At 42.3% G+C, this 13,537-nt stretch overlaps 1 pseudogene; it reads right to left on the bottom strand.

Moving 5' to 3' along the window:
- Positions 1-6,942: 6,942 nt before the first annotated feature.
- Positions 6,943-10,367, bottom strand: LOC110741691 (annotated as a pseudogene).
- Between the last annotated feature and the right edge of the window lie 3,170 nt (positions 10,368-13,537).

The following is a 13,537-nucleotide window of genomic DNA, read 5'->3' on the forward strand; positions in this document are numbered from 1 at the left end:
TAGCATAATGTCCTTAGAGTTCTTCCATGCTGTAGCATGTGTCAGAATTTCCTTCCTTTTTTAAGCTGAATAATATTCCATTGTGTGTCTATATCACATTTTGTTTATCCATTCATCTGTAGATGGACATTTAAGTTCCACCTTTTGGCTATTGTAAGTAACGCAGCCATGAACATGGTATGCAACTATCTCTTTGAGTCCCTGCTTTCGATTCTGTTGGGTATGTTTGGAAGTGGAATTGCTGAGTCATAGGGACTCCTACTTTTTGAACACACATTTTCATTTTGAACTGGGCTGTTTAAATTATACAGCTGGCTCTGCACATGCCCAGTCAGGGTATGTATGAATCACAGTGTCTGAGGACTGTTCTCCTTCAGCCAATGGAACTAAGGACTAAAGACTTTCCATGTATGACCTGATAGTGTCACCACCAGAGTGGAGCAACTGAAAAAGTAAGAGACTGAGCAAGAGTGCTCACCCTCAAGTGTCCCCACCAGTCAGGAGCAGCATGTATTGACATTCATGGCTGTAAAACATTCTGGAACTGGTTTTCATTTATCAATGCATGATTTCTTCCAATGCATACGTATTAAACATCAGCTAGGTGCCAGACCTAGTTAAAGACACTGAGGATAAAGCAGTAAACAATGCATGGAAGGGTCTTCCAGGCAAGTCAGACAAGCAAACTAATTGCACATTCGACGGTTTCTTGTGAAAAGTTCCATAAAGGAGAAATGTTGGGCCCTGAGCCCAAGGGTAGAAAGCAGGCTGTGCATGAGTCACTGTCCTGCTTTTAAGGGGCTGGTAAGGTAAGGCAGAAGTTTCCAAAGTGGTACGTGAGATGATCTTAGGTGGTATATTTTATATTTTCTTTTTAATAGGTACATATTCAGTTTAACATATGTTTGGAAGTATATATCTAATACCTCAAACCCTCAATTCTTAACTATTTCCTGGATGATGCTCAGTTTAAAAAGGAGTTCAAGTAAAATGAATAAACTAAATATTAAAGCCTATTATGTTGTTTTTAAAATAAATAAATAATGCAGCAGCTACATGAATGAGACCTAAACATTTAAAGATTGCAGCTAAAAAAACTACATTTTGGAAACTCCTTGTGAGTTTTAATTTTTTAAATATAGGCATATTTTTAGGAAGAGTATGACTAGGGCTAAGATACAGCTAATTCCATGGGGAAAGGGAAGCAGCTGTGTTTGGGAGGAGCTCCTAACTCAGTTTAGGGGATTCGAGAAAGGCTTCCAAGAAAATTGCTTCATGCAATGAATTCTGTTCCTTGAATTACTCAGTCCAGGTGTATTTGTGTGAAATCTTCACGTATGAGCAGTGGAAACCCACTACAGCCAGCTTAAGCAGGAGGAGTAATTTGCAGATGAGGATGCTGGGTGATCCCACAGTGTCTCAGGCCTCAGAGTGACCCACCTCGCTCAGTCTCTGCTCCTGGTACCCACTCTTATCTGAGCCTCTACCGCTCACACTCAGTGCACACTTCCTTTCTCAGTGTATTTCCAAGTAGACAAGGTGGAAAATGGCTACCACATTCTTCTATTTATATCACTTCCATTCAAAGACCATCTCATCTGATGTTACCATTTCTTACTTGCAAGTCTTGACTTCTGGGGAAGAGACTCTGGTCAGGTCCATCATAGGTGACCTCAGAGGTGGGGGTCCTGTTCACATAAGGACCACTGTCACCATGTGGGTCAGGGAGGGGGCAATTTCCAGAATCCAAGTGGGAATGGGGTTGGAGATCCAGGCAGAAAATCGGATGGCACAACCTGGAAAAGTCCTCATTTCAACAGCTTCCAGGCTCCCCTGTGCCCAACATCAGTGTAGGTAGGAACTGCTAACAAGTCTGGAACAATATTTTCTCTTAGGCCACCTTGAGGACACGGGTGGCAGGAGAGAGCTGGAGTGACAGGGGACCTTGACCCCACCCCTGGCCTGTGACCCACGGGTTCTCTTGGGGAAGAAGGAAAGCAGTCCCATGGGCCTGCCACGTGCCTAGGATTTGGGGCTATGTTAACCCACAGGAGGGAGGTAGGGAGGAAACCGTTTGGCTATGCCTATATTTCTACTTTATATTCCAGAAAATAATGGGATTTGGCCCTTCCACTTTGAAAGGCTGTGTCATTCAACAGAGTAATCGCTAACACATGTATAGCTCTTACTATGTACCAAGTGCATACCATGTTCTAAGTGTTTTACACAGATTAACTCAAATAACTCTGTGATACATAGCTGCCACTATCCCCTTTCCTGAAGGTAAGAAAATTAAGGCACAGAGAGGTCAAGGAACTTACCCACGTTTACACAGAAAGGAAATGCAGAGCTAGAACTCAAACCCAGGCAATCTGTCTTCAGAGCCTATGATCAAAAGGCCAGACAGACCAAGGTTAAAGTCTTGCTTCACCCCTTACTTGTTAGAAGTTCTCTTTAAACTATTGATTCAGTGATAAAATGGAACAAAAGACACCCACCATATAAGATTATTGTAAAGAACTAGTGGAAAAAATCTATATCTACAAAGCACTTAGAACTGAATAGGTACTTGATCAGGGTAGTTACTATTGTTAAGGAGGGATAAGGAATCTGAATGTTGTTCAGCTCTCATGGGCACCTGGTGATGGAGTGTGTCCCCATTTTCCACACTTTAATTGTCTGCCTAGGCCAGCTCTCATTCAGGCCAGTCCACTCTGTTGCAAGGGAATAATCCATGCAATTGTTACCCGGTGCCATAGGTGGCTGAGTATAGCTTCTCATATTACGTATCTTCACATCCTGCTGAGCAATAGCACTAGTGGTGCTTTTTCTATGGTTATTTAAAATTTCAGTTCTCCTTAATTGAAGTAGAGCACACATAAAGGGCACAAATTATAAATGCACGGCTCCAATGTTTTGTGTGCCGATGTCCAGATCCAGGCCTAGAACACGTCCAGCACCCCAGAGGCTCCCTCTGCCCTTTCCCCATCAATTCCCACACCAGCCAACCATGGCGGCTCTTGCCTGTAATCCCAGCACTTTGGGAGGCCAAGGCGGGCGCATCACTTGAGGTCAGGAGTTTGAGACCAGCCTGGTCAACATGGTGAAACCCCATCCCTACTAAAAATACAAAAATTAGCTGAGTGCAGTGGTGTGTGCCTGTAATCCCAGCTACTCTGGCAGCTGAGGCAGAAGAATCATCTGAACCTGGGAGGCGGAGGTTGCAGTGAGCCGGGATTACACCATGGCACTCCAGCCTGGGAGACAGAGCAAGACTCCATCTCAAAAGATAAGATAAGATTAAAATAAAATAAATAAAATAAAATAAAATAAAATTCCCATACCAAAGAGCTGGCCAATGGGCTGACTTCTATTGCCTTAGGTTCATTTTGCCTGTTTGTGAACTCTGTAGATATGGCTGGATTTGTACTGCTAGCGTTTTTGTGGGCACTTCTTGCCTTCTTCTGCCATGCAGGTGAGTGAGCTATTTGTGGCCAGCGAGCCTTTGTTGAAACCCTCTTTGTTCCTTACTGCAACCCTACACACACTTGTACAGGAGTAGAGCATGCCAGCCTGAAGAGGCAACCAACTGGTGTTTTTTTAATGTTAGATAAATAAAGCAGGGTCAATAGAAGCCTCATGTATTGTGAAGTAATAAATATTCATTAAAATTCATAACTTGACAATTAAATATTGACACCTGTGTTCTGGCCCTCACAAAAGATTTAAAATCTCTCAGAGGATTTGTAAGTGGCAAGAGCAAAGAAAGAGGAAGGCATGCAGCCTTAAAGTGAGTTTAGGACAAGCTCAAGTCACTGCCCTTAGTGACAGTACCAAGAATAACATTTTTAAAAAACAAACAAACGAAAAAAAAAAAAAAAAAAAAAAAAAAACAGGCCTTGCCACATTATTCCCAGGCCTTATACAGTGGACTTTGTGTGAATTCTTGTATTCATTCCTTCAATGACTAGATATTATTCCCATTTTGCAGATGGGAAAATTGAAACTGAAAACAGTTAAGTAAATTGCCAAACTTCCCACAATAAGTAGAGATGCCAGGATTTGAACCATCTTTGTCAGAACCTACAGTTCTCAGCCACTATGCTCTGCATGAATGAGGGGTGGGTGACATCCTGAAAAGAACGCTGGCTTTGGTAATGAACAGAGGTAGGTTCCTGGCTCCGCCTCTCCCTGATTCTTTTCGATCCTCAAGCAAGAAAAGAGCAGGGAGAGATAATTTCTACTTTGCTGGTTTGTTAAAACATAAGTAATAATATTTTAAAAGCACCTCTCTCTCATCAAAGGCACTCAGCCAGTGGTGGCTTGTTAAAACTATTCACCATCACACTCACTAGAGGTGAGCTGCCAGTAGCAATGACAGCTGCACCTTGCAGCAAGGATCTTCCCAGCAGAAGTGACACCCACTGGCCATAGGGAGCCTGCACCTCTCTATCTGTCACCTTGCACTTTGTAGGCCTTCCAGCAGGGGCTGTCTCTGGCCTGAAGGTCCCACACAACACCACAGACAAGGCAGCAACTGAACACACAAGTCAACCAATGGATCTGAACGACTCGCAGTCACCCATCAATTCAGTGAAACAACTACTATTGATTTCTGGGGGTTTTCCACCCCACTGGTTGTTTAACTGAATTGATGGGTGTTCTGTGGAATTGATTGCACCAGCCAGTTCTTTTAGTGTGATAGAGACAAAATGCTAGTATGTTTCCCAGAAAATGAATGAATCTGCTCGTTAAAGAGAATGGTCTGCCAAATAATTGTTTCCAGTGACAGTGGTTTTCCTTCTCCGCTGCTTCTGCGTAGGGATTGGGAAGTATGTAAGGGACTTTCATTGCATGTCAATATGCTGATAAGCTGGCCCCTTTCAATTTCCTCACAGTTCTCAGGGGCTGATTAGATGCCAGAATGAATCCACCAATCTCCCTCTCCCCACACACAGACTTGTGCCAGTTCTGAGTCATTGTGTTTCATATGTTCCCCACCACCACCACCAATCATGTGCATCAAAGCTGATTTTCCCCACTAAATGAAAATGCAGACTCTTAGGCAAGTCAACAGTATGCCAACTCTCAGGGCTGATGATTTACACACCTATGATTTATATTTTCTTCCCTGGAGGTTGTTTTTTGTGGATTTCAGACAGCACCACACTTGTTTTCAATGACAGTGATTAAAAAAACAGATGTCAGGATGAGGACTAGGGAACGGTGTGGGGGATAGAATGACAAGAAAATAAAAAGGCTGATTGAGAGAAGTCTGAAACCTTTCCTTGAGTCACTGAGCTCTTATGGTTCCTCCAGCCATGGGGAGAGACGGGTTTTTCCCTTTTAGGAAAATATAGATTATAGAAAATACATAGATTAAAGTTAATTTTTATTGACTTTCGGAAAAAAAAAAATCTCTCTCTTTGGGCTGTTGCCACTGTCATTGTTATTTCACTGTTGTGCTGAGATCTCAGGGCTATTGAAATTGGTGATGCAAGTAAAATTCTCACATGCAATAAAAGAGAAAAAGATCCTAAGGACATGGAGTCTCACTCGCCATAAAGCTCCGTAAGTCAGTTGACTCCAAATATGCAATGTATATTTTGCATTTTTATGCATTTTATACAGCATGAAATGCCTCATTTCTGGCAATTCATATGTAAGACAGTGTATTAGTTCATTTTCACACTGCTGTCTTTATAGACATACCTGAAACTGGGAACAAAAAGAGGTTTAATTGGACTTACAGTTCCACATGGCTGGGCAAGGTCTCACAATCATGGTGGAGGGTGAAAGGTACTTCTTACATGGCAGCAGCAAGAGAGAATGAGAGAAGAAGCAAAAGCAGAAACCCCTGATAAACCCATCAGATCTCATAAACTTATTCACTATCGTGAGAATAGCATGGGAAAGACTGGCTCCCATTATTCAATTACCTTCCTCTGGGTCCCTCCCACAACACATGGGACTTATGTGAGATACAATTCAAGTTGAGATTTGGGTGGGGACACAGCCAAACCATCTCAGATGGTGTTGACATTAAGGGTCACACAGTGTGGGGTGACACAATGCCAATGTTTAAAAATGTGATTTGTGGGACAGGCATGGTGGCTCACACCTGTAATCCCAGCACTTTAGGAGGCCGAGGCAGGTGGATCACCTGAGGTCAGGAGTTCAAGACCTGGCTAACATGGTGAAACCCAATTTCTACTAAAAATACAAATAATTAGCCGCGCATGGTGGTGCACGCCTATAGTCCCAGCCACTTGGGAGGCTGAGGCAGGAGAATCACTTGACCCCGGGAGGTAGAGGATGCAGTGAGCCAAGATCGTGCCATTGTACTCCAGCTTGAGCAACAAGAGCAAAACTCTGTCTCAGAAATAAATAAATAAATAAATAAATAAATAAATAAATAAATAAATTTGATTTGCTTCTGGATATTGACATACTTTATGGTACACAAAAGATGAGCCAGGAAGCAAGTCTCCCTCGTTGAAAACAAATGAGGAATTGTGAATTTGACTATGAGGCACTAGAAAGTAGACAATTTCTCAGTGGTACTAGAAGAGCATCCCTCAAAGTGGCAGGTATAAAATAAGTGGGAACACCTATAAATGATTAAAAACTCTTAGCAAACTAGAAATAGAAAGGAAATTCCTTAATCTGACTTTTTAAATTATCTATCAAAATCCTACAGCAAATGCTATTTCTAATGGCAATCGCTGAAAGTATTCTCTCTGAAATAAGAAACAGGGCAAGGAAACCTGTGACCAGCACTTCTAGCCAACATTGTATTGGAGATCCTGCCAGCATAGTAAGAAAAAGAAAGAAAACCTACAAAGATTGGAAGCAAGAAAAAAAAAAAAAAAAAAAAAAAAACAGAAACTGCTAGTTGTTGCATTGTCCAAAAAGGAAAACTCGAGAGATATCTGTAAGTAGAATTAATAAGAGTGTTCCACACTACTGTGGAATCTTCAGGATTTTTTTTATTTTGTTTTTTTTTTTTCCAGTTGTACCTAACCCACATATATTTAAAAGTGGTTTTTTTTTCATCAAGACTTTCCTATTTAGTTTTCAAAGAAATAACAACTTTTGGTCACTAATTCATATAATATTTCCCTAAATCATAATTTTATTGTTAAATGTAACTGTCATTAACAGGTTTTGGTCCAAACACAACTAAACCCTACTAAGTATGCTGCTCAAGTGATAGAAGCAGAAATGCATGGATGTATGAGTCTCAACTATTGCTTATATCAAGCATGTCTTTTTAGGCTAATGGGGCCTTACCCACCTTGGAGAAACTGGCTTCCTAGGGCTAGTCAATTCCCAGAGATGGTACTATAAGTGCCCTTTCATACACAAACCAACCAATCCAGAGCCCACTCCTCTCCCACTTCCTCTATCAGGCTGTTACACTCGAGGCCAATATTCCCTTGCCTAATCATCTCAGGACCAAGTACCAGACAATTCAGGACAGCCCCTACATCCCAGGGCCTGCTGAAATTATTCTAACTAGTCGATCCTAAGCTTGCTTACCTTGCCTCATCCATTCCCTCCCATGGAAACTACAGTAAAGGTTCTTGCCTTGTAAGCATCTTCCATTAGGTAATGCACGTTGCAGAATCTGCAACATTTTGACCTGTAATGTGCTTCTGATGCTCTTCGGCATTAAATTCCTTGCTTTCAGAACCATAACCAGGAATCGTTAGGCACTGTGAGGAATACACAAGCTTCCATCCACAGGGCTTTCAGAGCCCCCAAAACTTTATTGCCAGTGGTGGTTCTGGCAAGACCTGCACCCAAATAGCAGGTAAAGGCACCTGGCTGACCATCAATGCTTCCCACATTGTATTTATCTCTGGTCACCTCCACTTGGCCTTCATAGATCTTGTCCATGCCAAACCTACTGAGAAGCCTGTATGCCACCAGCAGGCCAGTACAACATGCTGCAGCATCATTTGTCAGGCCAACCTTTACACCGTATTTTGGCAGTTCGTGTGCATAAGCTGCACAGACTATCATGTCCCAATCTATATGGGCATAAGCCATCTGACAAATGGTATGTCTATTTATCACAATCATTCTGTATTTGTGTGTGTTAGACTTATTTTTATCCTGTACCACCAAGTGTTTCCAAGCATAATAATCAGTTTTACCTTCTCACTATCTTCTAAATGTCACTTGGTATCTCTTAAAGTAGGCCTTATACTTGACAACTTTAACAAACCCCACCCTGCGGAACAGACCCGTGTCCACAGCTCAGCACTGACTCCTAGAACTGGAATTTACTCAAATTCTCCATCTTGTCATATACTTTTGACATTCTCCATCTTGTCATATGCTTTTTTGAATATCAGTCACTTAATTTGAAGTCTATGTCGATAACTCCAACATTAGAGAAAACTGTGAGTGTTTTTAGTTTGTTTTTAGTTTGTCTATTTTATTTTTTCCCTTGGTCTTGTTTATTAGTATCCCTGGTAATTTTTGTTGGATGCTGGACATCATCTTTGAAAAGTTACAGAGGTTCTGGGTGATATCCCTCTCCCTTTTGAATACCTTTGTTCATTACCGGTTCAAAAGAGGATTCGCTCTGTCCTCTGGAAGCTGGCAAAGAGGGAGATCACCTAAATGAAATCAGGCTGTGAGCAAGCTGAGGCTCAATGCAGTCTTTGAATACCTTGATCCATTCCTGGTTCACACCTTCTCCTGAAGCACAGCACTGCAGAAGTTCTGACTTAATGCCTGGAGTGCTTCCCAGGACCTCTCCTCTTGGATAGATCCCACACTTTAATATTTTGCTTCTCTAGCACCGTGAGTCTACCAGAAACCCTGGTCCACTGCAGCTGCCTTGCACTTGGCTTTGTGGCTCTCCTCCATGAACAGCTTAAGTAACACATGTTGAGGGAAAACTGATACTAAGCAAGGCTACTCCTTCACATGTCCTTTCTCTCTGAAATCTTCACCCCTCAAGTACTGGCTGTAAGTCCTTACCAGCCCCAAACTCCAATTTCTGTCTCCCAAACCCCTTGAGGTTGAGGAAAGCTCAGCTGACTTCACCCCTGCTCAAGGGTCAGCAAATGCTCCCAAGGTAAGCAGCATGCAGAACCTGGTCTAATCTCAAAGAACATTTCTGCCCCCTATGATCTTACCCTTCAAACATAGGCAGCCTCCATCATTCGCATATACCTTTAATTTTATATTTTACTTTCTCCAGCTTTTCTAGTGTCTCTCAGAAGAAGCATTAGGCTGTTACATGATATTCCATCATAGTCAGAAGGTGAGGTCTGTTGTGCCAGACCCCTACTGACTCCAGCAGGGATGGCACGATGTCCCAGAGGCCAAAGAAGAGACCCAGGGCCAACAAAGGAGACCCCGGGTGTATTGAGGACTTACATACAGGGCAGTTCAGGAGCAGCGAGTGGACAGAAAAACCACTATTGTTTGTAAAAAAGATGCAGTTTATATAGTATTTTCACTTAGCAATCTCCACCTACCAACCCACACCTAGCACCCTCCCTTTAACCCAAAACAATGGGCCTCAATCCCCTGTATGACCTGCATTCCAAGGAATGGGCCAGGGATTCAGATGTCCTTTCCTTCAGAGATAAGGAGTGAATCTCCAGGCTGGCCACTCCTGGGTTCCTTAGCTCCAAACTCTGAACATACATTCTTCTTAGACTATAGGATTATTCTTAGGGTATGCTTGAGTTATTGCTGTCAGATGTGTCTGCCGTACAAAGTCCCACTGAGGACACATAGAAGGATGGCTACTAAGCAGTGAGGGTAAAACTAAAATGAAACACCACAAGTTTTTAGTGGAATAGAGTGATAAGAACAGGAGAATGAGGGAATTCAGAATAGCAATAAAAAATGGCAGGAGAGATGAGTCATGGGATATAGAATGTCTAGAAAGTGTTGAGGGCAGAAAAGAGTTGAAAGAAAAACAGGAGCAAAGAGTTGTAAGCCAATAATGATTCTGACCTTTCTCTAAACTGCCCTGTGTAATATACTCATCCACCAAATCACCACACAGGCAGCATATGGCTAGCGCTCAACTCAATGGATTACATTCCAAAACTTCAAAATTGAAGTCATGTCTACTGATATGAAGTGTGGCTAGAAAGTATCTTAGACATGTGATCATGACATGCTTCCCCACTGGACTGTAAGCTCCACTAAGGGAGAACCCTTCTGTGGCTTGTTTACCATTGCCTCATCTGCCCCTAGCCTAATGTTCTGCACAAGTAGGCATGTTCAAAGTCAATTTACTGAATAATGCACCATTAAAAACATAAATAACAGTCAGGCACGGTGGCTCATGCCTGCAACCACAGCACTTTGGGGAGTTGATGTGGGAGGATCACTGGACGCTAGGAGTTCAAGACCAGCCTACATAGTGAGACCCCATCTCTACAAAAAAAAAAAAATTAAAAATTAGCCAGGAGTGGTGGCACATGCCTATAGTCCTAGCTATTCAGGAGGCCGAAGTAGGAGGATTCCTTGAACCCAGGAGTTCAAGGCTGTAATAAGCTGTGATTGCACCACTGCACTCCAGCCTGGGTGACAATGCGAGACCCTGTCTCTAAAAATATGTAAATAAATAAAAACCTGAATAACAATTTTTGAAAACCATGAAATTATTTAGAGCCTAGATGTACACTGAAAGTGGAGACAGTGAAGCAAAATTTCATGCTACAGGATGTGAGGGAAAAAGATGGATTGAGGATGACATTAGCCTGAGCAATTGAAAGAATGGATTTGACACGGGCTGAGATGAGGAAAGATGTGGGTGTTGAAGAGGGTTTGAAGAGGGTCCAGGTAAGAGTTTGGCTCTACATATGCTGACTTGGAGATATCCATTAGGGATCCATAGGCAGAGAGATGAGTCCACAATCTTTAGCATATGATGGTGCTGAAAGCCTTGGAACTGGGTAAGATCACTATGGGGTGTGCTGACTGTCCTCCCTTTGCCTCCCTATTGCCATGTTCCATCCTCCTATCCTCCTTTATCCTGGCTCATTTGGACTTTGTCAGTCAGATTTCTGCCTTCTATTCGGGCTCAGCCAATAGGAGCATGAGCAAGAGATCAAAGACCCAGACCTTCCTGGCTGAACTGCCTTATGCTGACTCTGTCCCTGCATCAAAGGCTATAGCTCCCACCAGCCAGCTCACACTTTCTATTACCCTTTTTCAGTTCCCGTAGCCACTCCTCTTCTAGCCCCTTCAGGCTCTCCACTGTTTCTAGCTCCAGATACTGCATTATCTATTGTTAGTGTGTCTAAATTGTACTCATATCTATAAAATGTCCTATTATCAGACTCTCCTCAAATTACCCAGCTATTGCCTACTGGGGCCCTAATACAGGAAGAAGACAAGATATAAACCCAAGGACTAGGACCTGGGCGGTCAACTTAAGAGTTTGGGAAGAAGAGCAGGAGCAAGTAAAGGAGAACAAGAGGAAGCAACCAAGGATGTAAGAGACAATGTAAGAATATGCGGACCCCAGGTGAAGAAAGCGTCTCCAGAAGGATGAGCAGCAGTGTTGATGGTATAGATAGTTCATGTGAGATGAGGACCCACTGAGAATATGCCTTTGGCTTAGCAACATGGGAGTACTGATCGCCTTGACAAGAGCAATTTTGGTGGGATGCTAATGCAATGTTTCCACGTACAGTGATTACAGATAGAAAATGAGGGGAGATTCTGCTGATCTCTTCCCAATGATAATAAGTAATCATAGTTTCCGGAAAATGAGATATAAAACTATATTTAAGGTATATTTTTAATCAACATAGCACTATGCAAATGTAGAGACTCCCAAATAATAATGACAGCCACCATTAAACAAGTACCAAGAGCCAGGCTCAGGGCCAGACGCTTTGCATATATTGTCTTACTTAATCTTCATAGACATCCCATGAGACAGAATTATTATTCCCATTTAATTGATTCATTTGACAGCTATTTATTGAATACCTACTATGGACTAAGTACTGCTCTAACTTATGTAACATCAGTTATCCAAAGGGAAAAATGAATCTGCTTTAATGAACTTACTTTCTGGTGGTAAGGTTCAAATAAGGAACTGCAACACAGAGAAGTCACATAATTTTTTCCAAGTTCAAAAAGCCAGGAAGCAGAAGACCTAGAATTTGAACAAAACACTGTTCTTTCCGGTACATTTTTGACTTTGAAATAGCATACCAACAAATTTACAATCTAAAGGTTGTTCTAAAAAATCAGAGATGACTTTAAGCTTTCTGTAGAATAAACATGATTTCCGGGGCAAGTCTCAATTCCATATTCAAATATGAAACATCTAGGCTGGTGCAGTAGTTCATGTCTGTAATCCAAGCACTTTGGGAGGCTAAGGTGGGTGCACCGCCTGAGGTCAGGAGTTCGAGACCAGCCTGGCCAACATAGTGAAACCCCGTCTCTACTAAAAATATAAAAATTAGCTAGGTGTGGTGGTGCACACCTATAGTCCCAGCTACTCAGGAGGCTGAGGCAAGAGAATCACTTGAACCTGGGAGGCTGAGGTTGCCGAGATCGTGCCACTGCACTCCAGTCTGGGTAACAGAGTGAGACTCCATCTCAAAAAAAAAAAAAAAAAAAAAACCCAACAAATATGAAACATCTGATGGCCCAATATCTGTCAAGGACTAAGATTAAAAAATTCAAATATTGAGTAATTCTGTCCAGGAAACCCATCAGTAGTTCACTGCATTTGAACTCCAAAGGAAGCATAAACACATACACAATACACACACACTCAGACACTCTCTCTCACACACATACACATGCTTTTATATAAACCTATCTGGGAGGGGAAGAGGAAGGGAGAGTGACCCTCGCATTGTGTGTCTTGGGCAAGTCAGAAGACGGGGATTTCTAGAAGAAAGCACACACAAGCACCTTTTAAAGCTGAAAAGCCCTGTTTAGATATTTGTCTAACAACAATAGGTACAAAGCCCACGACTTGAGGATTCCCCAAATCCCTCCCGAAAACAGAGCCTAAGGAGTTAGCCATTGAAAACCTGGACCTTACCTTCCAGCAATGGTACAGGACCCCTGATGGTAGCAGGGGGAGTGCTGGGTGCACGGGAGGGAGAAATACCCTTGCTCACAGAGACTGCAAGTCTCTTTGTGATACAAAATGACAGGAAAGTGACAAATAGCCTTTAACTCCACTTTCATGATTTAAAAAGTCTCAGGGCTCCATTTGTTTATTTTTAATCTTCTGGGTGGGTGTCTCTTTTCTATCGGCATAAATGCCTGATTGGGCCTCAGCTAATCAACTCTAGCGGTTTCTGATTCCACCCAGGTAGGATGGAAGATAACACATGTGTCTAACTTGATTGGCAGGCGTTGGTTGTACTGTACATCCTGCTGCCTTGTTGCTTTTACCTTTAATCTCTGTGAGCTCTGTATGCTCAGAGAATCTTTCAAAATCATTTATCTTAAGCTATCCAGCTGCTGCCTCTCAGTGTGTGTGTCCAACCAGAAGATGAAATTCCCATGAACAAATCTG

The sequence above is a fragment of the Papio anubis genome, chromosome 15 (genome assembly GCF_008728515.1).
Source record: "Papio anubis isolate 15944 chromosome 15, Panubis1.0, whole genome shotgun sequence".
NCBI lineage: Eukaryota > Metazoa > Chordata > Mammalia > Primates > Cercopithecidae > Papio > Papio anubis.